At 53.8% G+C, this 21,878-nt stretch overlaps 49 non-coding genes across 49 annotated transcripts; 10 read left to right on the top strand and 39 right to left on the bottom strand.

Annotated features, from left to right (window-relative positions):
* Positions 1-90: 90 nt before the first annotated feature.
* Trnam-cau (transfer RNA methionine (anticodon CAU)) lies at positions 91-163 on the bottom strand. The gene has a single exon. It is a non-coding gene; the product is annotated as a tRNA-Met (tRNA).
* An 815-nt stretch (positions 164-978) lies between these two features.
* Trnag-ucc (transfer RNA glycine (anticodon UCC)) lies at positions 979-1,050 on the top strand. Its single transcript has one exon. It is a non-coding gene; the product is annotated as a tRNA-Gly (tRNA).
* Positions 1,051-1,316: 266 nt separating this feature from the next.
* Positions 1,317-1,398, bottom strand: Trnas-aga (transfer RNA serine (anticodon AGA)). Its single transcript has one exon. It is a non-coding gene; the product is annotated as a tRNA-Ser (tRNA).
* Positions 1,399-1,537: 139 nt separating this feature from the next.
* On the bottom strand, positions 1,538-1,610 carry Trnak-uuu (transfer RNA lysine (anticodon UUU)). Its single transcript has one exon. It is a non-coding gene; the product is annotated as a tRNA-Lys (tRNA).
* Positions 1,611-1,906: 296 nt separating this feature from the next.
* Trnae-uuc (transfer RNA glutamic acid (anticodon UUC)) lies at positions 1,907-1,978 on the bottom strand. Its single transcript has one exon. It is a non-coding gene; the product is annotated as a tRNA-Glu (tRNA).
* A 322-nt stretch (positions 1,979-2,300) lies between these two features.
* On the bottom strand, positions 2,301-2,373 carry Trnam-cau (transfer RNA methionine (anticodon CAU)). The gene has a single exon. It is a non-coding gene; the product is annotated as a tRNA-Met (tRNA).
* Positions 2,374-3,188: 815 nt separating this feature from the next.
* Positions 3,189-3,260, top strand: Trnag-ucc (transfer RNA glycine (anticodon UCC)). Its single transcript has one exon. It is a non-coding gene; the product is annotated as a tRNA-Gly (tRNA).
* A 276-nt stretch (positions 3,261-3,536) lies between these two features.
* On the bottom strand, positions 3,537-3,618 carry Trnas-aga (transfer RNA serine (anticodon AGA)). Its single transcript has one exon. It is a non-coding gene; the product is annotated as a tRNA-Ser (tRNA).
* A 139-nt stretch (positions 3,619-3,757) lies between these two features.
* On the bottom strand, positions 3,758-3,830 carry Trnak-uuu (transfer RNA lysine (anticodon UUU)). The gene has a single exon. It is a non-coding gene; the product is annotated as a tRNA-Lys (tRNA).
* A 296-nt stretch (positions 3,831-4,126) lies between these two features.
* Positions 4,127-4,198, bottom strand: Trnae-uuc (transfer RNA glutamic acid (anticodon UUC)). Its single transcript has one exon. It is a non-coding gene; the product is annotated as a tRNA-Glu (tRNA).
* A 322-nt stretch (positions 4,199-4,520) lies between these two features.
* On the bottom strand, positions 4,521-4,593 carry Trnam-cau (transfer RNA methionine (anticodon CAU)). Its single transcript has one exon. It is a non-coding gene; the product is annotated as a tRNA-Met (tRNA).
* An 815-nt stretch (positions 4,594-5,408) lies between these two features.
* Positions 5,409-5,480, top strand: Trnag-ucc (transfer RNA glycine (anticodon UCC)). Its single transcript has one exon. It is a non-coding gene; the product is annotated as a tRNA-Gly (tRNA).
* A 266-nt stretch (positions 5,481-5,746) lies between these two features.
* On the bottom strand, positions 5,747-5,828 carry Trnas-aga (transfer RNA serine (anticodon AGA)). Its single transcript has one exon. It is a non-coding gene; the product is annotated as a tRNA-Ser (tRNA).
* A 139-nt stretch (positions 5,829-5,967) lies between these two features.
* Positions 5,968-6,040, bottom strand: Trnak-uuu (transfer RNA lysine (anticodon UUU)). The gene has a single exon. It is a non-coding gene; the product is annotated as a tRNA-Lys (tRNA).
* A 296-nt stretch (positions 6,041-6,336) lies between these two features.
* Positions 6,337-6,408, bottom strand: Trnae-uuc (transfer RNA glutamic acid (anticodon UUC)). The gene has a single exon. It is a non-coding gene; the product is annotated as a tRNA-Glu (tRNA).
* Positions 6,409-6,730: 322 nt separating this feature from the next.
* On the bottom strand, positions 6,731-6,803 carry Trnam-cau (transfer RNA methionine (anticodon CAU)). Its single transcript has one exon. It is a non-coding gene; the product is annotated as a tRNA-Met (tRNA).
* An 815-nt stretch (positions 6,804-7,618) lies between these two features.
* Trnag-ucc (transfer RNA glycine (anticodon UCC)) lies at positions 7,619-7,690 on the top strand. The gene has a single exon. It is a non-coding gene; the product is annotated as a tRNA-Gly (tRNA).
* A 266-nt stretch (positions 7,691-7,956) lies between these two features.
* Trnas-aga (transfer RNA serine (anticodon AGA)) lies at positions 7,957-8,038 on the bottom strand. The gene has a single exon. It is a non-coding gene; the product is annotated as a tRNA-Ser (tRNA).
* A 139-nt stretch (positions 8,039-8,177) lies between these two features.
* Trnak-uuu (transfer RNA lysine (anticodon UUU)) lies at positions 8,178-8,250 on the bottom strand. The gene has a single exon. It is a non-coding gene; the product is annotated as a tRNA-Lys (tRNA).
* A 296-nt stretch (positions 8,251-8,546) lies between these two features.
* Positions 8,547-8,618, bottom strand: Trnae-uuc (transfer RNA glutamic acid (anticodon UUC)). Its single transcript has one exon. It is a non-coding gene; the product is annotated as a tRNA-Glu (tRNA).
* Positions 8,619-8,940: 322 nt separating this feature from the next.
* Trnam-cau (transfer RNA methionine (anticodon CAU)) lies at positions 8,941-9,013 on the bottom strand. The gene has a single exon. It is a non-coding gene; the product is annotated as a tRNA-Met (tRNA).
* An 815-nt stretch (positions 9,014-9,828) lies between these two features.
* Trnag-ucc (transfer RNA glycine (anticodon UCC)) lies at positions 9,829-9,900 on the top strand. Its single transcript has one exon. It is a non-coding gene; the product is annotated as a tRNA-Gly (tRNA).
* Positions 9,901-10,166: 266 nt separating this feature from the next.
* Trnas-aga (transfer RNA serine (anticodon AGA)) lies at positions 10,167-10,248 on the bottom strand. The gene has a single exon. It is a non-coding gene; the product is annotated as a tRNA-Ser (tRNA).
* A 139-nt stretch (positions 10,249-10,387) lies between these two features.
* On the bottom strand, positions 10,388-10,460 carry Trnak-uuu (transfer RNA lysine (anticodon UUU)). Its single transcript has one exon. It is a non-coding gene; the product is annotated as a tRNA-Lys (tRNA).
* A 296-nt stretch (positions 10,461-10,756) lies between these two features.
* Positions 10,757-10,828, bottom strand: Trnae-uuc (transfer RNA glutamic acid (anticodon UUC)). The gene has a single exon. It is a non-coding gene; the product is annotated as a tRNA-Glu (tRNA).
* A 322-nt stretch (positions 10,829-11,150) lies between these two features.
* Positions 11,151-11,223, bottom strand: Trnam-cau (transfer RNA methionine (anticodon CAU)). The gene has a single exon. It is a non-coding gene; the product is annotated as a tRNA-Met (tRNA).
* An 815-nt stretch (positions 11,224-12,038) lies between these two features.
* On the top strand, positions 12,039-12,110 carry Trnag-ucc (transfer RNA glycine (anticodon UCC)). The gene has a single exon. It is a non-coding gene; the product is annotated as a tRNA-Gly (tRNA).
* A 276-nt stretch (positions 12,111-12,386) lies between these two features.
* Trnas-aga (transfer RNA serine (anticodon AGA)) lies at positions 12,387-12,468 on the bottom strand. The gene has a single exon. It is a non-coding gene; the product is annotated as a tRNA-Ser (tRNA).
* Positions 12,469-12,607: 139 nt separating this feature from the next.
* Positions 12,608-12,680, bottom strand: Trnak-uuu (transfer RNA lysine (anticodon UUU)). Its single transcript has one exon. It is a non-coding gene; the product is annotated as a tRNA-Lys (tRNA).
* A 296-nt stretch (positions 12,681-12,976) lies between these two features.
* Trnae-uuc (transfer RNA glutamic acid (anticodon UUC)) lies at positions 12,977-13,048 on the bottom strand. Its single transcript has one exon. It is a non-coding gene; the product is annotated as a tRNA-Glu (tRNA).
* Positions 13,049-13,370: 322 nt separating this feature from the next.
* Trnam-cau (transfer RNA methionine (anticodon CAU)) lies at positions 13,371-13,443 on the bottom strand. The gene has a single exon. It is a non-coding gene; the product is annotated as a tRNA-Met (tRNA).
* An 815-nt stretch (positions 13,444-14,258) lies between these two features.
* On the top strand, positions 14,259-14,330 carry Trnag-ucc (transfer RNA glycine (anticodon UCC)). The gene has a single exon. It is a non-coding gene; the product is annotated as a tRNA-Gly (tRNA).
* A 266-nt stretch (positions 14,331-14,596) lies between these two features.
* On the bottom strand, positions 14,597-14,678 carry Trnas-aga (transfer RNA serine (anticodon AGA)). The gene has a single exon. It is a non-coding gene; the product is annotated as a tRNA-Ser (tRNA).
* Positions 14,679-14,817: 139 nt separating this feature from the next.
* Trnak-uuu (transfer RNA lysine (anticodon UUU)) lies at positions 14,818-14,890 on the bottom strand. Its single transcript has one exon. It is a non-coding gene; the product is annotated as a tRNA-Lys (tRNA).
* A 296-nt stretch (positions 14,891-15,186) lies between these two features.
* Trnae-uuc (transfer RNA glutamic acid (anticodon UUC)) lies at positions 15,187-15,258 on the bottom strand. The gene has a single exon. It is a non-coding gene; the product is annotated as a tRNA-Glu (tRNA).
* A 322-nt stretch (positions 15,259-15,580) lies between these two features.
* On the bottom strand, positions 15,581-15,653 carry Trnam-cau (transfer RNA methionine (anticodon CAU)). Its single transcript has one exon. It is a non-coding gene; the product is annotated as a tRNA-Met (tRNA).
* Positions 15,654-16,468: 815 nt separating this feature from the next.
* On the top strand, positions 16,469-16,540 carry Trnag-ucc (transfer RNA glycine (anticodon UCC)). The gene has a single exon. It is a non-coding gene; the product is annotated as a tRNA-Gly (tRNA).
* A 266-nt stretch (positions 16,541-16,806) lies between these two features.
* Trnas-aga (transfer RNA serine (anticodon AGA)) lies at positions 16,807-16,888 on the bottom strand. Its single transcript has one exon. It is a non-coding gene; the product is annotated as a tRNA-Ser (tRNA).
* A 139-nt stretch (positions 16,889-17,027) lies between these two features.
* On the bottom strand, positions 17,028-17,100 carry Trnak-uuu (transfer RNA lysine (anticodon UUU)). The gene has a single exon. It is a non-coding gene; the product is annotated as a tRNA-Lys (tRNA).
* Positions 17,101-17,396: 296 nt separating this feature from the next.
* On the bottom strand, positions 17,397-17,468 carry Trnae-uuc (transfer RNA glutamic acid (anticodon UUC)). The gene has a single exon. It is a non-coding gene; the product is annotated as a tRNA-Glu (tRNA).
* Positions 17,469-17,790: 322 nt separating this feature from the next.
* Positions 17,791-17,863, bottom strand: Trnam-cau (transfer RNA methionine (anticodon CAU)). Its single transcript has one exon. It is a non-coding gene; the product is annotated as a tRNA-Met (tRNA).
* An 815-nt stretch (positions 17,864-18,678) lies between these two features.
* Trnag-ucc (transfer RNA glycine (anticodon UCC)) lies at positions 18,679-18,750 on the top strand. The gene has a single exon. It is a non-coding gene; the product is annotated as a tRNA-Gly (tRNA).
* A 276-nt stretch (positions 18,751-19,026) lies between these two features.
* Trnas-aga (transfer RNA serine (anticodon AGA)) lies at positions 19,027-19,108 on the bottom strand. Its single transcript has one exon. It is a non-coding gene; the product is annotated as a tRNA-Ser (tRNA).
* Positions 19,109-19,247: 139 nt separating this feature from the next.
* Positions 19,248-19,320, bottom strand: Trnak-uuu (transfer RNA lysine (anticodon UUU)). The gene has a single exon. It is a non-coding gene; the product is annotated as a tRNA-Lys (tRNA).
* A 296-nt stretch (positions 19,321-19,616) lies between these two features.
* On the bottom strand, positions 19,617-19,688 carry Trnae-uuc (transfer RNA glutamic acid (anticodon UUC)). The gene has a single exon. It is a non-coding gene; the product is annotated as a tRNA-Glu (tRNA).
* A 322-nt stretch (positions 19,689-20,010) lies between these two features.
* Trnam-cau (transfer RNA methionine (anticodon CAU)) lies at positions 20,011-20,083 on the bottom strand. The gene has a single exon. It is a non-coding gene; the product is annotated as a tRNA-Met (tRNA).
* An 815-nt stretch (positions 20,084-20,898) lies between these two features.
* Positions 20,899-20,970, top strand: Trnag-ucc (transfer RNA glycine (anticodon UCC)). Its single transcript has one exon. It is a non-coding gene; the product is annotated as a tRNA-Gly (tRNA).
* Positions 20,971-21,296: 326 nt separating this feature from the next.
* Trnas-aga (transfer RNA serine (anticodon AGA)) lies at positions 21,297-21,378 on the bottom strand. The gene has a single exon. It is a non-coding gene; the product is annotated as a tRNA-Ser (tRNA).
* A 139-nt stretch (positions 21,379-21,517) lies between these two features.
* Trnak-uuu (transfer RNA lysine (anticodon UUU)) lies at positions 21,518-21,590 on the bottom strand. The gene has a single exon. It is a non-coding gene; the product is annotated as a tRNA-Lys (tRNA).
* Positions 21,591-21,878: the final 288 nt, after the last annotated feature.

Here is a 21,878-nt window from a genome sequence, read left to right as displayed (position 1 = left end):
TGGACTCCTTGTGGATAACAAACGACAATTAAGTTCGTTCGCTAGCAATAGCAACGCCGTTAATTCAGCCGTGATGTACAGCAAATTAAATGCCCCGGGTGAGGATCGAACTCACGACCTTAAGATTATGAGACTTACGCGCTACCTACTGTGCTACCGAGGCTCGTTGCAACCATCATCCCAGGAATCTTGGTAAGTCTCACATATTAGAGATAGACAGTTTGCGCTTTCTCAGGAATCTGTTGTGTCGCTACGCGTGCTTTCCCGACTTGCTAGAGTAAACTGCTGCCGCAGCTTTTTTAACGACGGAAAGCAGCACTGCCTGAGGTTACAGTACATCGCCCTTGCGGCACCTGAACACAGCGGCCTGTAGGGCCAGGCCGACGCTGGAGTTCAGTAACAGCACGCGGCCGTCCAAGTAGGGTCTCTTGCGTGCTGCATGTTTGGTTCTTCTCACAGCGAATCCTGCTATACATTCCTGAGGCTGGCGCACCTCAAGCGAGCAATCGGCGCGGCAGCACTATAGCGAGAACAGCAAAACGATGCATCGGCCGGGAATCGAAGCCGGGCCGCCCGCGTGGTAGTCGAACAACCTACCACTTTTTTAGTTGTTGTTCTCATTTTGTTAGTTGCATTTGTTGGGGGCGGACGTCCGATGACGTCCGTGCTTCCCGAGCATATTCCCGAGCAGCTGTCTGCAGGGAAAGTGGGATTGCCACCCAGCGACGTCGGATACAACCGAAAAAAGTGCTACACACGCGGAGTCCCCCACTACACTGCCTCAAAGCGACCGCTCGTCACTATTGTGTGAGTAACGTTGCGGCCGCGGCGACGAGCCTTGCCCAAAGACGCAGCGTGCGTGGAGGCGCTGCCCGAATGCACCCTCCTACCTCGTAAAGCGTCTACAGCTACTATCACCGTGGGCCACTGCCGGCGGGCGGGAAGCCGACACAGCGCGGCGTTGCGAGCAGCGGCTGTGCGGTGGTAGTGTAATGGTGAGCATAGTTGCCTTCCGAGCAGTTGAGCCGCGTTCGATTCCCGGCCACCGCAACGGGCGCAAATCTATGCGTATGAGTATGTGAGCCACGTGCTGTTGAATTAACGTTTTCTTTCCGTCGTCGCTCCACGCAGGCCATCCTGTAGTATGTCCCGACTTTGCTCGGCTGACGCGAAAGCTGACGCTTGGATTTCGCCCTTATCAAAAGGACAGGCGCTATAAACGACTGTGAGAGGTGAGGTGTAGCGAGGTACCAAAACGACAGGCAAACTGCGAAATTTTCTGCTCTCTCTTCTGAAACAAAAAATAAAAAAACCGACGCAGTCGGTAGGACTCGAACCTACGCTCCCACAGTGAATCTGATTTCTAGTCAGACGCCTTAACCACTCGGCCACGACTGCTCGTAGCTAAAGCTTCCCTCGAATCGTGAAAAATGCAACCGGTCTGCGCAGAATGTTGACAGGAAACGAACTCGGTGCACTGATTACGGCAGGGCTACCAGCGCTACGAGACGAGCCATTACGGAAGCGTTAAAATCTTCGCCCGAACAGGGATTCGAACCCTGGACACTTAGGTTAAAAGCCTAATGCTCTACCGACTGAGCTATCCGGGCTCACGCTTGTTGTGCATGGAGCGACTGCAAGCAATGTGAATAACTGGAACGCGTGTGTAGGCGTACTACGGTAATTGCTGGCTTCTGGCGCAACTGGCGACTTCACCGACTTCCCACTGACGCTGGTAGCACCCCAACAGCGGACCAGTGCCTCTTCTCCCTTTATCCCGGTGCTGACAGTAATTGCATCCTGTGCCTGCTTCCCCCGATTACGTTCGGTTGAAGCTCCGGAAGGAGGGCGACAAACGAAGGTTGGAAGGCCAAAAGATGGAGGGTCGTGTGCGCAAAAACTTCCCTTCCGGTACCGGGAATCGAACCCGGGCCTCCTGGGTGAAAGCCAGGTATCCTAGCCACTAGACCACACCGGATTTGCTCGAGAAACGTGAGATTTACTCCCTCTCTTCTCGCATTTCGTGCTCAATCCGGACTCAGTGTTGTTCTCTGTTTGCGAGCATTTTTGCGCGTGCAGACTGGCATGGCGCACAGCTCGAAACTGTCTATTCATTGCTGTTTGCATCATATTTCACTCATAACAGGGGAGGAGAATGATCAAAGTTGTTCCTTGCCATAATTGGAAGTAAACATTGTGACGCTGAGGCGTGGACTCCTTGTGGATAACAAACGACAATTAAGTTCGTTCGCTAGCAATAGCAACGCCGTTAATTCAGCCGTGATGTACAGCAAATTAAATGCCCCGGGTGAGGATCGAACTCACGACCTTAAGATTATGAGACTTACGCGCTACCTACTGTGCTACCGAGGCTCGTTGCAACCATCATCCCAGGAATCTTGGTAAGTCTCACATATTAGAGATAGACAGTTTGCGCTTTCTCAGGAATCTGTTGTGTCGCTACGCGTGCTTTCCCGACTTGCTAGAGTAAACTGCTGCCGCAGCTTTTTTAACGACGGAAAGCAGCACTGCCTGAGGTTACAGTACATCGCCCTTGCGGCACCTGAACACAGCGGCCTGTAGGGCCAGGCCGACGCTGGAGTTCAGTAACAGCACGCGGCCGTCCAAGTAGGGTCTCTTGCGTGCTGCATGTTTGGTTCTTCTCACAGCGAATCCTGCTATACATTCCTGAGGCTGGCGCACCTCAAGCGAGCAATCGGCGCGGCAGCACTATAGCGAGAACAGCAAAACGATGCATCGGCCGGGAATCGAAGCCGGGCCGCCCGCGTGGTAGTCGAACAACCTACCACTTTTTTAGTTGTTGTTCTCATTTTGTTAGTTGCATTTGTTGGGGGCGGACGTCCGATGACGTCCGTGCTTCCCGAGCATATTCCCGAGCAGCTGTCTGCAGGGAAAGTGGGATTGCCACCCAGCGACGTCGGATACAACCGAAAAAAGTGCTACACACGCGGAGTCCCCCACTACACTGCCTCAAAGCGACCGCTCGTCACTATTGTGTGAGTAACGTTGCGGCCGCGGCGACGAGCCTTGCCCAAAGACGCAGCGTGCGTGGAGGCGCTGCCCGAATGCACCCTCCTACCTCGTAAAGCGTCTACAGCTACTATCACCGTGGGCCACTGCCGGCGGGCGGGAAGCCGACACAGCGCGGCGTTGCGAGCAGCGGCTGTGCGGTGGTAGTGTAATGGTGAGCATAGTTGCCTTCCGAGCAGTTGAGCCGCGTTCGATTCCCGGCCACCGCAACGGGCGCAAATCTATGCGTATGAGTATGTGAGCCACGTGCTGTTGAATTAACGTTTTCTTTCCGTCGTCGCTCCACGCAGGCCATCCTGTAGTATGTCCCGACTTGTCCCGACTTTGCTCGGCTGACGCGAAAGCTGACGCTTGGATTTCGCCCTTATCAAAAGGACAGGCGCTATAAACGACTGTGAGAGGTGAGGTGTAGCGAGGTACCAAAACGACAGGCAAACTGCGAAATTTTCTGCTCTCTCTTCTGAAACAAAAAATAAAGAAACCGACGCAGTCGGTAGGACTCGAACCTACGCTCCCACAGGGAATCTGATTTCTAGTCAGACGCCTTAACCACTCGGCCACGACTGCTCGTAGCTAAAGCTTCCCTCGAATCGTGAAAAATGCAACCGGTCTGCGCAGAATGTTGACAGGAAACGAACTCGGTGCACTGATTACGGCAGGGCTACCAGCGCTACGAGACGAGCCATTACGGAAGCGTTAAAATCTTCGCCCGAACAGGGATTCGAACCCTGGACACTTAGGTTAAAAGCCTAATGCTCTACCGACTGAGCTATCCGGGCTCACGCTTGTTGTGCATGGAGCGACTGCAAGCAATGTGAATAACTGGAACGCGTGTGTAGGCGTACTACGGTAATTGCTGGCTTCTGGCGCAACTGGCGACTTCACCGACTTCCCACTGACGCTGGTAGCACCCCAACAGCGGACCAGTGCCTCTTCTCCCTTTATCCCGGTGCTGACAGTAATTGCATCCTGTGCCTGCTTCCCCCGATTACGTTCGGTTGAAGCTCCGGAAGGAGGGCGACAAACGAAGGTTGGAAGGCCAAAAGATGGAGGGTCGTGTGCGCAAAAACTTCCCTTCCGGTACCGGGAATCGAACCCGGGCCTCCTGGGTGAAAGCCAGGTATCCTAGCCACTAGACCACACCGGATTTGCTCGAGAAACGTGAGATTTACTCCCTCTCTTCTCGCATTTCGTGCTCAATCCGGACTCAGTGTTGTTCTCTGTTTGCGAGCATTTTTGCGCGTGCAGACTGGCATGGCGCACAGCTCGAAACTGTCTATTCATTGCTGTTTGCATCATATTTCACTCATAACAGGGGAGGAGAATGATCAAAGTTGTTCCTTGCCATAATTGGAAGTAAACATTGTGACGCTGAGGCGTGGACTCCTTGTGGATAACAAACGACAATTAAGTTCGTTCGCTAGCAATAGCAACGCCGTTAATTCAGCCGTGATGTACAGCAAATTAAATGCCCCGGGTGAGGATCGAACTCACGACCTTAAGATTATGAGACTTACGCGCTACCTACTGTGCTACCGAGGCTCGTTGCAACCATCATCCCAGGAATCTTGGTAAGTCTCACATATTAGAGATAGACAGTTTGCGCTTTCTCAGGAATCTGTTGTGTCGCTACGCGTGCTTTCCCGACTTGCTAGAGTAAACTGCTGCCGCAGCTTTTTTAACGACGGAAAGCAGCACTGCCTGAGGTTACAGTACATCGCCCTTGCGGCACCTGAACACAGCGGCCTGTAGGGCCAGGCCGACGCTGGAGTTCAGTAACAGCACGCGGCCGTCCAAGTAGGGTCTCTTGCGTGCTGCATGTTTGGTTCTTCTCACAGCGAATCCTGCTATACATTCCTGAGGCTGGCGCACCTCAAGCGAGCAATCGGCGCGGCAGCACTATAGCGAGAACAGCAAAACGATGCATCGGCCGGGAATCGAAGCCGGGCCGCCCGCGTGGTAGTCGAACAACCTACCACTTTTTTAGTTGTTGTTCTCATTTTGTTAGTTGCATTTGTTGGGGGCGGACGTCCGATGACGTCCGTGCTTCCCGAGCATATTCCCGAGCAGCTGTCTGCAGGGAAAGTGGGATTGCCACCCAGCGACGTCGGATACAACCGAAAAAAGTGCTACACACGCGGAGTCCCCCACTACACTGCCTCAAAGCGACCGCTCGTCACTATTGTGTGAGTAACGTTGCGGCCGCGGCGACGAGCCTTGCCCAAAGACGCAGCGTGCGTGGAGGCGCTGCCCGAATGCACCCTCCTACCTCGTAAAGCGTCTACAGCTACTATCACCGTGGGCCACTGCCGGCGGGCGGGAAGCCGACACAGCGCGGCGTTGCGAGCAGCGGCTGTGCGGTGGTAGTGTAATGGTGAGCATAGTTGCCTTCCGAGCAGTTGAGCCGCGTTCGATTCCCGGCCACCGCAACGGGCGCAAATCTATGCGTATGAGTATGTGAGCCACGTGCTGTTGAATTAACGTTTTCTTTCCGTCGTCGCTCCACGCAGGCCATCCTGTAGTATGTCCCGACTTTGCTCGGCTGACGCGAAAGCTGACGCTTGGATTTCGCCCTTATCAAAAGGACAGGCGCTATAAACGACTGTGAGAGGTGAGGTGTAGCGAGGTACCAAAACGACAGGCAAACTGCGAAATTTTCTGCTCTCTCTTCTGAAACAAAAAATAAAGAAACCGACGCAGTCGGTAGGACTCGAACCTACGCTCCCACAGGGAATCTGATTTCTAGTCAGACGCCTTAACCACTCGGCCACGACTGCTCGTAGCTAAAGCTTCCCTCGAATCGTGAAAAATGCAACCGGTCTGCGCAGAATGTTGACAGGAAACGAACTCGGTGCACTGATTACGGCAGGGCTACCAGCGCTACGAGACGAGCCATTACGGAAGCGTTAAAATCTTCGCCCGAACAGGGATTCGAACCCTGGACACTTAGGTTAAAAGCCTAATGCTCTACCGACTGAGCTATCCGGGCTCACGCTTGTTGTGCATGGAGCGACTGCAAGCAATGTGAATAACTGGAACGCGTGTGTAGGCGTACTACGGTAATTGCTGGCTTCTGGCGCAACTGGCGACTTCACCGACTTCCCACTGACGCTGGTAGCACCCCAACAGCGGACCAGTGCCTCTTCTCCCTTTATCCCGGTGCTGACAGTAATTGCATCCTGTGCCTGCTTCCCCCGATTACGTTCGGTTGAAGCTCCGGAAGGAGGGCGACAAACGAAGGTTGGAAGGCCAAAAGATGGAGGGTCGTGTGCGCAAAAACTTCCCTTCCGGTACCGGGAATCGAACCCGGGCCTCCTGGGTGAAAGCCAGGTATCCTAGCCACTAGACCACACCGGATTTGCTCGAGAAACGTGAGATTTACTCCCTCTCTTCTCGCATTTCGTGCTCAATCCGGACTCAGTGTTGTTCTCTGTTTGCGAGCATTTTTGCGCGTGCAGACTGGCATGGCGCACAGCTCGAAACTGTCTATTCATTGCTGTTTGCATCATATTTCACTCATAACAGGGGAGGAGAATGATCAAAGTTGTTCCTTGCCATAATTGGAAGTAAACATTGTGACGCTGAGGCGTGGACTCCTTGTGGATAACAAACGACAATTAAGTTCGTTCGCTAGCAATAGCAACGCCGTTAATTCAGCCGTGATGTACAGCAAATTAAATGCCCCGGGTGAGGATCGAACTCACGACCTTAAGATTATGAGACTTACGCGCTACCTACTGTGCTACCGAGGCTCGTTGCAACCATCATCCCAGGAATCTTGGTAAGTCTCACATATTAGAGATAGACAGTTTGCGCTTTCTCAGGAATCTGTTGTGTCGCTACGCGTGCTTTCCCGACTTGCTAGAGTAAACTGCTGCCGCAGCTTTTTTAACGACGGAAAGCAGCACTGCCTGAGGTTACAGTACATCGCCCTTGCGGCACCTGAACACAGCGGCCTGTAGGGCCAGGCCGACGCTGGAGTTCAGTAACAGCACGCGGCCGTCCAAGTAGGGTCTCTTGCGTGCTGCATGTTTGGTTCTTCTCACAGCGAATCCTGCTATACATTCCTGAGGCTGGCGCACCTCAAGCGAGCAATCGGCGCGGCAGCACTATAGCGAGAACAGCAAAACGATGCATCGGCCGGGAATCGAAGCCGGGCCGCCCGCGTGGTAGTCGAACAACCTACCACTTTTTTAGTTGTTGTTCTCATTTTGTTAGTTGCATTTGTTGGGGGCGGACGTCCGATGACGTCCGTGCTTCCCGAGCATATTCCCGAGCAGCTGTCTGCAGGGAAAGTGGGATTGCCACCCAGCGACGTCGGATACAACCGAAAAAAGTGCTACACACGCGGAGTCCCCCACTACACTGCCTCAAAGCGACCGCTCGTCACTATTGTGTGAGTAACGTTGCGGCCGCGGCGACGAGCCTTGCCCAAAGACGCAGCGTGCGTGGAGGCGCTGCCCGAATGCACCCTCCTACCTCGTAAAGCGTCTACAGCTACTATCACCGTGGGCCACTGCCGGCGGGCGGGAAGCCGACACAGCGCGGCGTTGCGAGCAGCGGCTGTGCGGTGGTAGTGTAATGGTGAGCATAGTTGCCTTCCGAGCAGTTGAGCCGCGTTCGATTCCCGGCCACCGCAACGGGCGCAAATCTATGCGTATGAGTATGTGAGCCACGTGCTGTTGAATTAACGTTTTCTTTCCGTCGTCGCTCCACGCAGGCCATCCTGTAGTATGTCCCGACTTTGCTCGGCTGACGCGAAAGCTGACGCTTGGATTTCGCCCTTATCAAAAGGACAGGCGCTATAAACGACTGTGAGAGGTGAGGTGTAGCGAGGTACCAAAACGACAGGCAAACTGCGAAATTTTCTGCTCTCTCTTCTGAAACAAAAAATAAAGAAACCGACGCAGTCGGTAGGACTCGAACCTACGCTCCCACAGGGAATCTGATTTCTAGTCAGACGCCTTAACCACTCGGCCACGACTGCTCGTAGCTAAAGCTTCCCTCGAATCGTGAAAAATGCAACCGGTCTGCGCAGAATGTTGACAGGAAACGAACTCGGTGCACTGATTACGGCAGGGCTACCAGCGCTACGAGACGAGCCATTACGGAAGCGTTAAAATCTTCGCCCGAACAGGGATTCGAACCCTGGACACTTAGGTTAAAAGCCTAATGCTCTACCGACTGAGCTATCCGGGCTCACGCTTGTTGTGCATGGAGCGACTGCAAGCAATGTGAATAACTGGAACGCGTGTGTAGGCGTACTACGGTAATTGCTGGCTTCTGGCGCGACTGGCGACTTCACCGACTTCCCACTGACGCTGGTAGCACCCCAACAGCGGACCAGTGCCTCTTCTCCCTTTATCCCGGTGCTGACAGTAATTGCATCCTGTGCCTGCTTCCCCCGATTACGTTCGGTTGAAGCTCCGGAAGGAGGGCGACAAACGAAGGTTGGAAGGCCAAAAGATGGAGGGTCGTGTGCGCAAAAACTTCCCTTCCGGTACCGGGAATCGAACCCGGGCCTCCTGGGTGAAAGCCAGGTATCCTAGCCACTAGACCACACCGGATTTGCTCGAGAAACGTGAGATTTACTCCCTCTCTTCTCGCATTTCGTGCTCAATCCGGACTCAGTGTTGTTCTCTGTTTGCGAGCATTTTTGCGCGTGCAGACTGGCATGGCGCACAGCTCGAAACTGTCTATTCATTGCTGTTTGCATCATATTTCACTCATAACAGGGGAGGAGAATGATCAAAGTTGTTCCTTGCCATAATTGGAAGTAAACATTGTGACGCTGAGGCGTGGACTCCTTGTGGATAACAAACGACAATTAAGTTCGTTCGCTAGCAATAGCAACGCCGTTAATTCAGCCGTGATGTACAGCAAATTAAATGCCCCGGGTGAGGATCGAACTCACGACCTTAAGATTATGAGACTTACGCGCTACCTACTGCGCTACCGAGGCTCGTTGCAACCATCATCCCAGGAATCTTGGTAAGTCTCACATATTAGAGATAGACAGTTTGCGCTTTCTCAGGAATCTGTTGTGTCGCTACGCGTGCTTTCCCGACTTGCTAGAGTAAACTGCTGCCGCAGCTTTTTTAACGACGGAAAGCAGCACTGCCTTAGGTTACAGTACATCGCCCTTGCGGCACCTGAACACAGCGGCCTGTAGGGCCAGGCCGACGCTGGAGTTCAGTAACAGCACGCGGCCGTCCAAGTAGGGTCTCTTGCGTGCTGCATGTTTGGTTCTTCTCACAGCGAATCCTGCTATACATTCCTGAGGCTGGCGCACCTCAAGCGAGCAATCGGCGCGGCAGCACTATAGCGAGAACAGCAAAACGATGCATCGGCCGGGAATCGAAGCCGGGCCGCCCGCGTGGTAGTCGAACAACCTACCACTTTTTTAGTTGTTGTTCTCATTTTGTTAGTTGCATTTGTTGGGGGCGGACGTCCGATGACGTCCGTGCTTCCCGAGCATATTCCCGAGCAGCTGTCTGCAGGGAAAGTGGGATTGCCACCCAGCGACGTCGGATACAACCGAAAAAAGTGCTACACACGCGGAGTCCCCCACTACACTGCCTCAAAGCGACCGCTCGTCACTATTGTGTGAGTAACGTTGCGGCCGCGGCGACGAGCCTTGCCCAAAGACGCAGCGTGCGTGGAGGCGCTGCCCGAATGCACCCTCCTACCTCGTAAAGCGTCTACAGCTACTATCACCGTGGGCCACTGCCGGCGGGCGGGAAGCCGACACAGCGCGGCGTTGCGAGCAGCGGCTGTGCGGTGGTAGTGTAATGGTGAGCATAGTTGCCTTCCGAGCAGTTGAGCCGCGTTCGATTCCCGGCCACCGCAACGGGCGCAAATCTATGCGTATGAGTATGTGAGCCACGTGCTGTTGAATTAACGTTTTCTTTCCGTCGTCGCTCCACGCAGGCCATCCTGTAGTATGTCCCGACTTTGCTCGGCTGACGCGAAAGCTGACGCTTGGATTTCGCCCTTATCAAAAGGACAGGCGCTATAAACGACTGTGAGAGGTGAGGTGTAGCGAGGTACCAAAACGACAGGTAAACTGCGAAATTTTCTGCTCTCTCTTCTGAAACAAAAAATAAAGAAACCGACGCAGTCGGTAGGACTCGAACCTACGCTCCCACAGGGAATCTGATTTCTAGTCAGACGCCTTAACCACTCGGCCACGACTGCTCGTAGCTAAAGCTTCCCTCGAATCGTGAAAAATGCAACCGGTCTGCGCAGAATGTTGACAGGAAACGAACTCGGTGCACTGATTACGGCAGGGCTACCAGCGCTACGAGACGAGCCATTACGGAAGCGTTAAAATCTTCGCCCGAACAGGGATTCGAACCCTGGACACTTAGGTTAAAAGCCTAATGCTCTACCGACTGAGCTATCCGGGCTCACGCTTGTTGTGCATGGAGCGACTGCAAGCAATGTGAATAACTGGAACGCGTGTGTAGGCGTACTACGGTAATTGCTGGCTTCTGGCGCAACTGGCGACTTCACCGACTTCCCACTGACGCTGGTAGCACCCCAACAGCGGACCAGTGCCTCTTCTCCCTTTATCCCGGTGCTGACAGTAATTGCATCCTGTGCCTGCTTCCCCCGATTACGTTCGGTTGAAGCTCCGGAAGGAGGGCGACAAACGAAGGTTGGAAGGCCAAAAGATGGAGGGTCGTGTGCGCAAAAACTTCCCTTCCGGTACCGGGAATCGAACCCGGGCCTCCTGGGTGAAAGCCAGGTATCCTAGCCACTAGACCACACCGGATTTGCTCGAGAAACGTGAGATTTACTCCCTCTCTTCTCGCATTTCGTGCTCAATCCGGACTCAGTGTTGTTCTCTGTTTGCGAGCATTTTTGCGCGTGCAGACTGGCATGGCGCACAGCTCGAAACTGTCTATTCATTGCTGTTTGCATCATATTTCACTCATAACAGGGGAGGAGAATGATCAAAGTTGTTCCTTGCCATAATTGGAAGTAAACATTGTGACGCTGAGGCGTGGACTCCTTGTGGATAACAAACGACAATTAAGTTCGTTCGCTAGCAATAGCAACGCCGTTAATTCAGCCGTGATGTACAGCAAATTAAATGCCCCGGGTGAGGATCGAACTCACGACCTTAAGATTATGAGACTTACGCGCTACCTACTGCGCTACCGAGGCTCGTTGCAACCACCATCCCAGGAATCTTGGTAAGTCTCACATATTAGAGATAGACAGTTTGCGCTTTCTCAGGAATCTGTTGTGTCGCTACGCGTGCTTTCCCGACTTGCTAGAGTAAACTGCTGCCGCAGCTTTTTTAACGACGGAAAGCAGCACTGCCTGAGGTTACAGTACATCGCCCTTGCGGCACCTGAACACAGCGGCCTGTAGGGCCAGGCCGACGCTGGAGTTCAGTAACAGCACGCGGCCGTCCAAGTAGGGTCTCTTGCGTGCTGCATGTTTGGTTCTTCTCACAGCGAATCCTGCTATACATTCCTGAGGCTGGCGCACCTCAAGCGAGCAATCGGCGCGGCAGCACTATAGCGAGAACAGCAAAACGATGCATCGGCCGGGAATCGAAGCCGGGCCGCCCGCGTGGTAGTCGAACAACCTACCACTTTTTTAGTTGTTGTCCTCATTTTGTTAGTTGCATTTGTTGGGGGCGGACGTCCGATGACGTCCGTGCTTCCCGAGCATATTCCCGAGCAGCTGTCTGCAGGGAAAGTGGGATTGCCACCCAGCGACGTCGGATACAACCGAAAAAAGTGCTACACACGCGGAGTCCCCCACTACACTGCCTCAAAGCGACCGCTCGTCACTATTGTGTGAGTAACGTTGCGGCCGCGGCGACGAGCCTTGCCCAAAGACGCAGCGTGCGTGGAGGCGCTGCCCGAATGCACCCTCCGACCTCGTAAAGCGTCTACAGCTACTATCACCGTGGGCCACTGCCGGCGGGCGGGAAGCCGACACAGCGCGGCGTTGCGAGCAGCGGCTGTGCGGTGGTAGTGTAATGGTGAGCATAGTTGCCTTCCGAGCAGTTGAGCCGCGTTCGATTCCCGGCCACCGCAACGGGCGCAAATCTATGCGTATGAGTATGTGAGCCACGTGCTGTTGAATTAACGTTTTCTTTCCGTCGTCGCTCCACGCAGGCCATCCTGTAGTATGTCCCGACTTGTCCCGACTTTGCTCGGCTGACGCGAAAGCTGACGCTTGGATTTCGCCCTTATCAAAAGGACAGGCGCTATAAACGACTGTGAGAGGTGAGGTGTAGCGAGGTACCAAAACGACAGGCAAACTGCGAAATTTTCTGCTCTCTCTTCTGAAACAAAAAATAAAAAAACCGACGCAGTCGGTAGGACTCGAACCTACGCTCCCACAGGGAATCTGATTTCTAGTCAGACGCCTTAACCACTCGGCCACGACTGCTCGTAGCTAAAGCTTCCCTCGAATCGTGAAAAATGCAACCGGTCTGCGCAGAATGTTGACAGGAAACGAACTCGGTGCACTGATTACGGCAGGGCTACCAGCGCTACGAGACGAGCCATTACGGAAGCGTTAAAATCTTCGCCCGAACAGGGATTCGAACCCTGGACACTTAGGTTAAAAGCCTAATGCTCTACCGACTGAGCTATCCGGGCTCACGCTTGTTGTGCATGGAGCGACTGCAAGCAATGTGAATAACTGGAACGCGTGTGTAGGCGTACTACGGTAATTGCTGGCTTCTGGCGCAACTGGCGACTTCACCGACTTCCCACTGACGCTGGTAGCACCCCAACAGCGGACCAGTGCCTCTTCTCCCTTTATCCCGGTGCTGACAGTAATTGCATCCTGTGCCTGCTTCCCCCGATTACGTTCGGTTGAAGCTCCGGAAGGAGGGCGACAAACGAAGGTTGGAAGGCCAAAAGATGGAGGGTCGTGTGCGCAAAAACTTCCCTTCCGGTACCGGGAATCGAACCCGGGCCTCCTGGGTGAAAGCCAGGTATCCTAGCCACTAGACCACACCGGATTTGCTCGAGAAACGTGAGATTTACTCCCTCTCTTCTCGCATTTCGTGCTCAATCCGGACTCAGTGTTGTTCTCTGTTTGCGAGCATTTTTGCGCGTGCAGACTGGCATGGCGCACAGCTCGAAACTGTCTATTCATTGCTGTTTGCATCATATTTCACTCATAACAGGGGAGGAGAATGATCAAAGTTGTTCCTTGCCATAATTGGAAGTAAACATTGTGACGCTGAGGCGTGGACTCCTTGTGGATAACAAACGACAATTAAGTTCGTTCGCTAGCAATAGCAACGCCGTTAATTCAGCCGTGATGTACAGCAAATTAAATGCCCCGGGTGAGGATCGAACTCACGACCTTAAGATTATGAGACTTACGCGCTACCTACTGCGCTACCGAGGCTCGTTGCAACCATCATCCCAGGAATCTTGGTAAGTCTCACATATTAGAGATAGACAGTTTGCGCTTTCTCAGGAATCTGTTGTGTCGCTACGCGTGCTTTCCCGACTTGCTAGAGTAAACTGCTGCCGCAGCTTTTTTAACGACGGAAAGCAGCACTGCCTGAGGTTACAGTACATCGCCCTTGCGGCACCTGAACACAGCGGCCTGTAGGGCCAGGCCGACGCTGGAGTTCAGTAACAGCACGCGGCCGTCCAAGTAGGGTCTCTTGCGTGCTGCATGTTTGGTTCTTCTCACAGCGAATCCTGCTATACATTCCTGAGGCTGGCGCACCTCAAGCGAGCAATCGGCGCGGCAGCACTATAGCGAGAACAGCAAAACGATGCATCGGCCGGGAATCGAAGCCGGGCCGCCCGCGTGGTAGTCGAACAACCTACCACTTTTTTAGTTGTTGTTCTCATTTTGTTAGTTGCATTTGTTGGGGGCGGACGTCCGATGACGTCCGTGCTTCCCGAGCATATTCCCGAGCAGCTGTCTGCAGGGAAAGTGGGATTGCCACCCAGCGACGTCGGATACAACCGAAAAAAGTGCTACACACGCGGAGTCCCCCACTACACTGCCTCAAAGCGACCGCTCGTCACTATTGTGTGAGTAACGTTGCGGCCGCGGCGACGAGCCTTGCCCAAAGACGCAGCGTGCGTGGAGGCGCTGCCCGAATGCACCCTCCTACCTCGTAAAGCGTCTACAGCTACTATCACCGTGGGCCACTGCCGGCGGGCGGGAAGCCGACACAGCGCGGCGTTGCGAGCAGCGGCTGTGCGGTGGTAGTGTAATGGTGAGCATAGTTGCCTTCCGAGCAGTTGAGCCGCGTTCGATTCCCGGCCACCGCAACGGGCGCAAATCTATGCGTATGAGTATGTGAGCCACGTGCTGTTGAATTAACGTTTTCTTTCCGTCGTCGCTCCACGCAGGCCATCCTGTAGTATGTCCCGACTTTGCTCGGCTGACGCGAAAGCTGACGCTTGGATTTCGCCCTTATCAAAAGGACAGGCGCTATAAACGACTGTGAGAGGTGAGGTGTAGCGAGGTACCAAAACGACAGGCAAACTGCGAAATTTTCTGCTCTCTCTTCTGAAACAAAAAATAAAGAAACCGACGCAGTCGGTAGGACTCGAACCTACGCTCCCACAGGGAATCTGATTTCTAGTCAGACGCCTTAACCACTCGGCCACGACTGCTCGTAGCTAAAGCTTCCCTCGAATCGTGAAAAATGCAACCGGTCTGCGCAGAATGTTGACAGGAAACGAACTCGGTGCACTGATTACGGCAGGGCTACCAGCGCTACGAGACGAGCCATTACGGAAGCGTTAAAATCTTCGCCCGAACAGGGATTCGAACCCTGGACACTTAGGTTAAAAGCCTAATGCTCTACCGACTGAGCTATCCGGGCTCACGCTTGTTGTGCATGGAGCGACTGCAAGCAATGTGAATAACTGGAACGCGTGTGTAGGCGTACTACGGTAATTGCTGGCTTCTGGCGCAACTGGCGACTTCACCGACTTCCCACTGACGCTGGTAGCACCCCAACAGCGGACCAGTGCCTCTTCTCCCTTTATCCCGGTGCTGACAGTAATTGCATCCTGTGCCTGCTTCCCCCGATTACGTTCGGTTGAAGCTCCGGAAGGAGGGCGACAAACGAAGGTTGGAAGGCCAAAAGATGGAGGGTCGTGTGCGCAAAAACTTCCCTTCCGGTACCGGGAATCGAACCCGGGCCTCCTGGGTGAAAGCCAGGTATCCTAGCCACTAGACCACACCGGATTTGCTCGAGAAACGTGAGATTTACTCCCTCTCTTCTCGCATTTCGTGCTCAATCCGGACTCAGTGTTGTTCTCTGTTTGCGAGCATTTTTGCGCGTGCAGACTGGCATGGCGCACAGCTCGAAACTGTCTATTCATTGCTGTTTGCATCATATTTCACTCATAACAGGGGAGGAGAATGATCAAAGTTGTTCCTTGCCATAATTGGAAGTAAACATTGTGACGCTGAGGCGTGGACTCCTTGTGGATAACAAACGACAATTAAGTTCGTTCGCTAGCAATAGCAACGCCGTTAATTCAGCCGTGATGTACAGCAAATTAAATGCCCCGGGTGAGGATCGAACTCACGACCTTAAGATTATGAGACTTACGCGCTACCTACTGCGCTACCGAGGCTCGTTGCAACCATCATCCCAGGAATCTTGGTAAGTCTCACATATTAGAGATAGACAGTTTGCGCTTTCTCAGGAATCTGTTGTGTCGCTACGCGTGCTTTCCCGACTTGCTAGAGTAAACTGCTGCCGCAGCTTTTTTAACGACGGAAAGCAGCACTGCCTGAGGTTACAGTACATCGCCCTTGCGGCACCTGAACACAGCGGCCTGTAGGGCCAGGCCGACGCTGGAGTTCAGTAACAGCACGCGGCCGTCCAAGTAGGGTCTCTTGCGTGCTGCATGTTTGGTTCTTCTCACAGCGAATCCTGCTATACATTCCTGAGGCTGGCGCACCTCAAGCGAGCAATCGGCGCGGCAGCACTATAGCGAGAACAGCAAAACGATGCATCGGCCGGGAATCGAAGCCGGGCCGCCCGCGTGGTAGTCGAACAACCTACCACTTTTTTAGTTGTTGTTCTCATTTTGTTAGTTGCATTTGTTGGGGGCGGACGTCCGATGACGTCCGTGCTTCCCGAGCATATTCCCGAGCAGCTGTCTGCAGGGAAAGTGGGATTGCCACCCAGCGACGTCGGATACAACCGAAAAAAGTGCTACACACGCGGAGTCCCCCACTACACTGCCTCAAAGCGACCGCTCGTCACTATTGTGTGAGTAACGTTGCGGCCGCGGCGACGAGCCTTGCCCAAAGACGCAGCGTGCGTGGAGGCGCTGCCCGAATGCACCCTCCTACCTCGTAAAGCGTCTACAGCTACTATCACCGTGGGCCACTGCCGGCGGGCGGGAAGCCGACACAGCGCGGCGTTGCGAGCAGCGGCTGTGCGGTGGTAGTGTAATGGTGAGCATAGTTGCCTTCCGAGCAGTTGAGCCGCGTTCGATTCCCGGCCACCGCAACGGGCGCAAATCTATGCGTATGAGTATGTGAGCCACGTGCTGTTGAATTAACGTTTTCTTTCCGTCGTCGCTCCACGCAGGCCATCCTGTAGTATGTCCCGACTTTGCTCGGCTGACGCGAAAGCTGACGCTTGGATTTCGCCCTTATCAAAAGGACAGGCGCTATAAACGACTGTGAGAGGTGAGGTGTAGCGAGGTACCAAAACGACAGGTAAACTGCGAAATTTTCTGCTCTCTCTTCTGAAACAAAAAATAAAGAAACCGACGCAGTCGGTAGGACTCGAACCTACGCTCCCACAGGGAATCTGATTTCTAGTCAGACGCCTTAACCACTCGGCCACGACTGCTCGTAGCTAAAGCTTCCCTCGAATCGTGAAAAATGCAACCGGTCTGCGCAGAATGTTGACAGGAAACGAACTCGGTGCACTGATTACGGCAGGGCTACCAGCGCTACGAGACGAGCCATTACGGAAGCGTTAAAATCTTCGCCCGAACAGGGATTCGAACCCTGGACACTTAGGTTAAAAGCCTAATGCTCTACCGACTGAGCTATCCGGGCTCACGCTTGTTGTGCATGGAGCGACTGCAAGCAATGTGAATAACTGGAACGCGTGTGTAGGCGTACTACGGTAATTGCTGGCTTCTGGCGCAACTGGCGACTTCACCGACTTCCCACTGACGCTGGTAGCACCCCAACAGCGGACCAGTGCCTCTTCTCCCTTTATCCCGGTGCTGACAGTAATTGCATCCTGTGCCTGCTTCCCCCGATTACGTTCGGTTGAAGCTCCGGAAGGAGGGCGACAAACGAAGGTTGGAAGGCCAAAAGATGGAGGGTCGTGTGCGCAAAAACTTCCCTTCCGGTACCGGGAATCGAACCCGGGCCTCCTGGGTGAAAGCCAGGTATCCTAGCCACTAGACCACACCGGATTTGCTCGAGAAACGTGAGATTTACTCCCTCTCTTCTCGCATTTCGTGCTCAATCCGGACTCAGTGTTGTTCTCTGTTTGCGAGCATTTTTGCGCGTGCAGACTGGCATGGCGCACAGCTCGAAACTGTCTATTCATTGCTGTTTGCATCATATTTCACTCATAACAGGGGAGGAGAATGATCAAAGTTGTTCCTTGCCATAATTGGAAGTAAACATTGTGACGCTGAGGCGTGGACTCCTTGTGGATAACAAACGACAATTAAGTTCGTTCGCTAGCAATAGCAACGCCGTTAATTCAGCCGTGATGTACAGCAAATTAAATGCCCCGGGTGAGGATCGAACTCACGACCTTAAGATTATGAGACTTACGCGCTACCTACTGCGCTACCGAGGCTCGTTGCAACCATCATCCCAGGAATCTTGGTAAGTCTCACATATTAGAGATAGACAGTTTGCGCTTTCTCAGGAATCTGTTGTGTCGCTACGCGTGCTTTCCCGACTTGCTAGAGTAAACTGCTGCCGCAGCTTTTTTAACGACGGAAAGCAGCACTGCCTGAGGTTACAGTACATCGCCCTTGCGGCACCTGAACACAGCGGCCTGTAGGGCCAGGCCGACGCTGGAGTTCAGTAACAGCACGCGGCCGTCCAAGTAGGGTCTCTTGCGTGCTGCATGTTTGGTTCTTCTCACAGCGAATCCTGCTATACATTCCTGAGGCTGGCGCACCTCAAGCGAGCAATCGGCGCGGCAGCACTATAGCGAGAACAGCAAAACGATGCATCGGCCGGGAATCGAAGCCGGGCCGCCCGCGTGGTAGTCGAACAACCTACCACTTTTTTAGTTGTTGTCCTCATTTTGTTAGTTGCATTTGTTGGGGGCGGACGTCCGATGACGTCCGTGCTTCCCGAGCATATTCCCGAGCAGCTGTCTGCAGGGAAAGTGGGATTGCCACCCAGCGACGTCGGATACAACCGAAAAAAGTGCTACACACGCGGAGTCCCCCACTACACTGCCTCAAAGCGACCGCTCGTCACTATTGTGTGAGTAACGTTGCGGCCGCGGCGACGAGCCTTGCCCAAAGACGCAGCGTGCGTGGAGGCGCTGCCCGAATGCACCCTCCTACCTCGTAAAGCGTCTACAGCTACTATCACCGTGGGCCACTGCCGGCGGGCGGGAAGCCGACACAGCGCGGCGTTGCGAGCAGCGGCTGTGCGGTGGTAGTGTAATGGTGAGCATAGTTGCCTTCCGAGCAGTTGAGCCGCGTTCGATTCCCGGCCACCGCAACGGGCGCAAATCTATGCGTATGAGTATGTGAGCCACGTGCTGTTGAATTAACGTTTTCTTTCCGTCGTCGCTCCACGCAGGCCATCCTGTAGTATGTCCCGACTTGTCCCGACTTTGCTCGGCTGACGCGAAAGCTGACGCTTGGATTTCGCCCTTATCAAAAGGACAGGCGCTATAAACGACTGTGAGAGGTGAGGTGTAGCGAGGTACCAAAACGACAGGCAAACTGCGAAATTTTCTGCTCTCTCTTCTGAAACAAAAAATAAAAAAACCGACGCAGTCGGTAGGACTCGAACCTACGCTCCCACAGGGAATCTGATTTCTAGTCAGACGCCTTAACCACTCGGCCACGACTGCTCGTAGCTAAAGCTTCCCTCGAATCGTGAAAAATGCAACCGGTCTGCGCAGAATGTTGACAGGAAACGAACTCGGTGCACTGATTACGGCAGGGCTACCAGCGCTACGAGACGAGCCATTACGGAAGCGTTAAAATCTTCGCCCGAACAGGGATTCGAACCCTGGACACTTAGGTTAAAAGCCTAATGCTCTACCGACTGAGCTATCCGGGCTCACGCTTGTTGTGCATGGAGCGACTGCAAGCAATGTGAATAACTGGAACGCGTGTGTAGGCGTACTACGGTAATTGCTGGCTTCTGGCGCAACTGGCGACTTCACCGACTTCCCACTGACGCTGGTAGCACCCCAACAGCGGACCAGTGCCTCTTCTCCCTTTATCCCGGTGCTGACAGTAATTGCATCCTGTGCCTGCTTCCCCCGATTACGTTCGGTTGAAGCTCCGGAAGGAGGGCGACAAACGAAGGTTGGAAGGCCAAAAGATGGAGGGTCGTGTGCGCAAAAACTTCCCTTCCGGTACCGGGAATCGAACCCGGGCCTCCTGGGTGAAAGCCAGGTATCCTAGCCACTAGACCACACCGGATTTGCTCGAGAAACGTGAGATTTACTCCCTCTCTTCTCGCATTTCGTGCTCAATCCGGACTCAGTGTTGTTCTCTGTTTGCGAGCATTTTTGCGCGTGCAGACTGGCATGGCGCACAGCTCGAAACTGTCTATTCATTGCTGTTTGCATCATATTTCACTCATAACAGGGGAGGAGAATGATCAAAGTTGTTCCTTGCCATAATTGGAAGTAAACATTGTGACGCTGAGGCGTGGACTCCTTGTGGATAACAAACGACAATTAAGTTCGTTCGCTAGCAATAGCAACGCCGTTAATTCAGCCGTGATGTACAGCAAATTAAATGCCCCGGGTGAGGATCGAACTCACGACCTTAAGATTATGAGACTTACGCGCTACCTACTGCGCTACCGAGGCTCGTGGCAACCATCATCCCAGGAATCTTGGTAAGTCTCACATATTAGAGATAGACAGTTTGCGCTTTCTCAGGAATCTGTTGTGTCGCTACGCGTGCTTTCCCGACTTGCTAGAGTAAACTGCTGCCGCAGCTTTTTTAACGACGGAAAGCAGCACTGCCTGAGGTTACAGTACATCGCCCTTGCGGCACCTGAACACAGCGGCCTGTAGGGCCAGGCCGACGCTGGAGTTCAGTAACAGCACGCGGCCGTCCAAGTAGGGTCTCTTGCGTGCTGCATGTTTGGTTCTTCTCACAGCGAATCCTGCTATACATTCCTGAGGCTGGCGCACCTCAAGCGAGCAATCGGCGCGGCAGCACTATAGCGAGAACAGCAAAACGATGCATCGGCCGGGAATCGAAGCCGGGCCGCCCGCGTGGTAGTCGAACAACCTACCACTTTTTTAGTTGTTGTTCTCATTTTGTTAGTTGCATTTGTTGGGGGCGGACGTCCGATGACGTCCGTGCTTCCCGAGCATATTCCCGAGCAGCTGTCTGCAGGGAAAGTGGGATTGCCACCCAGCGACGTCGGATACAACCGAAAAAAGTGCTACACACGCGGAGTCCCCCACTACACTGCCTCAAAGCGACCGCTCGTCACTATTGTGTGAGTAACGTTGCGGCCGCGGCGACGAGCCTTGCCCAAAGACGCAGCGTGCGTGGAGGCGCTGCCCGAATGCACCCTCCTACCTCGTAAAGCGTCTACAGCTACTATCACCGTGGGCCACTGCCGGCGGGCGGGAAGCCGACACAGCGCGGCGTTGCGAGCAGCGGCTGTGCGGTGGTAGTGTAATGGTGAGCATAGTTGCCTTCCGAGCAGTTGAGCCGCGTTCGATTCCCGGCCACCGCAACGGGCGCAAATCTATGCGTATGAGTATGTGAGCCACGTGCTGTTGAATTAACGTTTTCTTTCCGTCGTCGCTCCACGCAGGCCATCCTGTAGTATGTCCCGACTTGTCCCGACTTGTCCCGACTTGTCCCGACTTGTCCCGACTTGTCCCGACTTGTCCCGACTTTGCTCGGCTGACGCGAAAGCTGACGCTTGGATTTCGCCCTTATCAAAAGGACAGGCGCTATAAACGACTGTGAGAGGTGAGGTGTAGCGAGGTACCAAAACGACAGGCAAACTGCGAAATTTTCTGCTCTCTCTTCTGAAACAAAAAATAAAAAAACCGACGCAGTCGGTAGGACTCGAACCTACGCTCCCACAGGGAATCTGATTTCTAGTCAGACGCCTTAACCACTCGGCCACGACTGCTCGTAGCTAAAGCTTCCCTCGAATCGTGAAAAATGCAACCGGTCTGCGCAGAATGTTGACAGGAAACGAACTCGGTGCACTGATTACGGCAGGGCTACCAGCGCTACGAGACGAGCCATTACGGAAGCGTTAAAATCTTCGCCCGAACAGGGATTCGAACCCTGGACACTTAGGTTAAAAGCCTAATGCTCTACCGACTGAGCTATCCGGGCTCACGCTTGTTGTGCATGGAGCGACTGCAAGCAATGTGAATAACTGGAACGCGTGTGTAGGCGTACTACGGTAATTGCTGGCTTCTGGCGCAACTGGCGACTTCACCGACTTCCCACTGACGCTGGTAGCACCCCAACAGCGGACCAGTGCCTCTTCTCCCTTTATCCCGGTGCTGACAGTAATTGCATCCTGTGCCTGCTTCCCCCGATTACGTTCGGTTGAAGCTCCGGAAGGAGGGCGACAAACGAAGGTTGGAAGGCCAAAAGATGGAGGGTCGTGTGCGCAAA

Source organism: Schistocerca cancellata, unplaced genomic scaffold, assembly GCF_023864275.1.
Source record: "Schistocerca cancellata isolate TAMUIC-IGC-003103 unplaced genomic scaffold, iqSchCanc2.1 HiC_scaffold_411, whole genome shotgun sequence".
Taxonomy (NCBI): domain Eukaryota; kingdom Metazoa; phylum Arthropoda; class Insecta; order Orthoptera; family Acrididae; genus Schistocerca; species Schistocerca cancellata.
The sequence above is the reverse complement of the archived record's forward strand: the minus strand, read 5'-3'. Positions and strand labels throughout refer to the sequence as shown.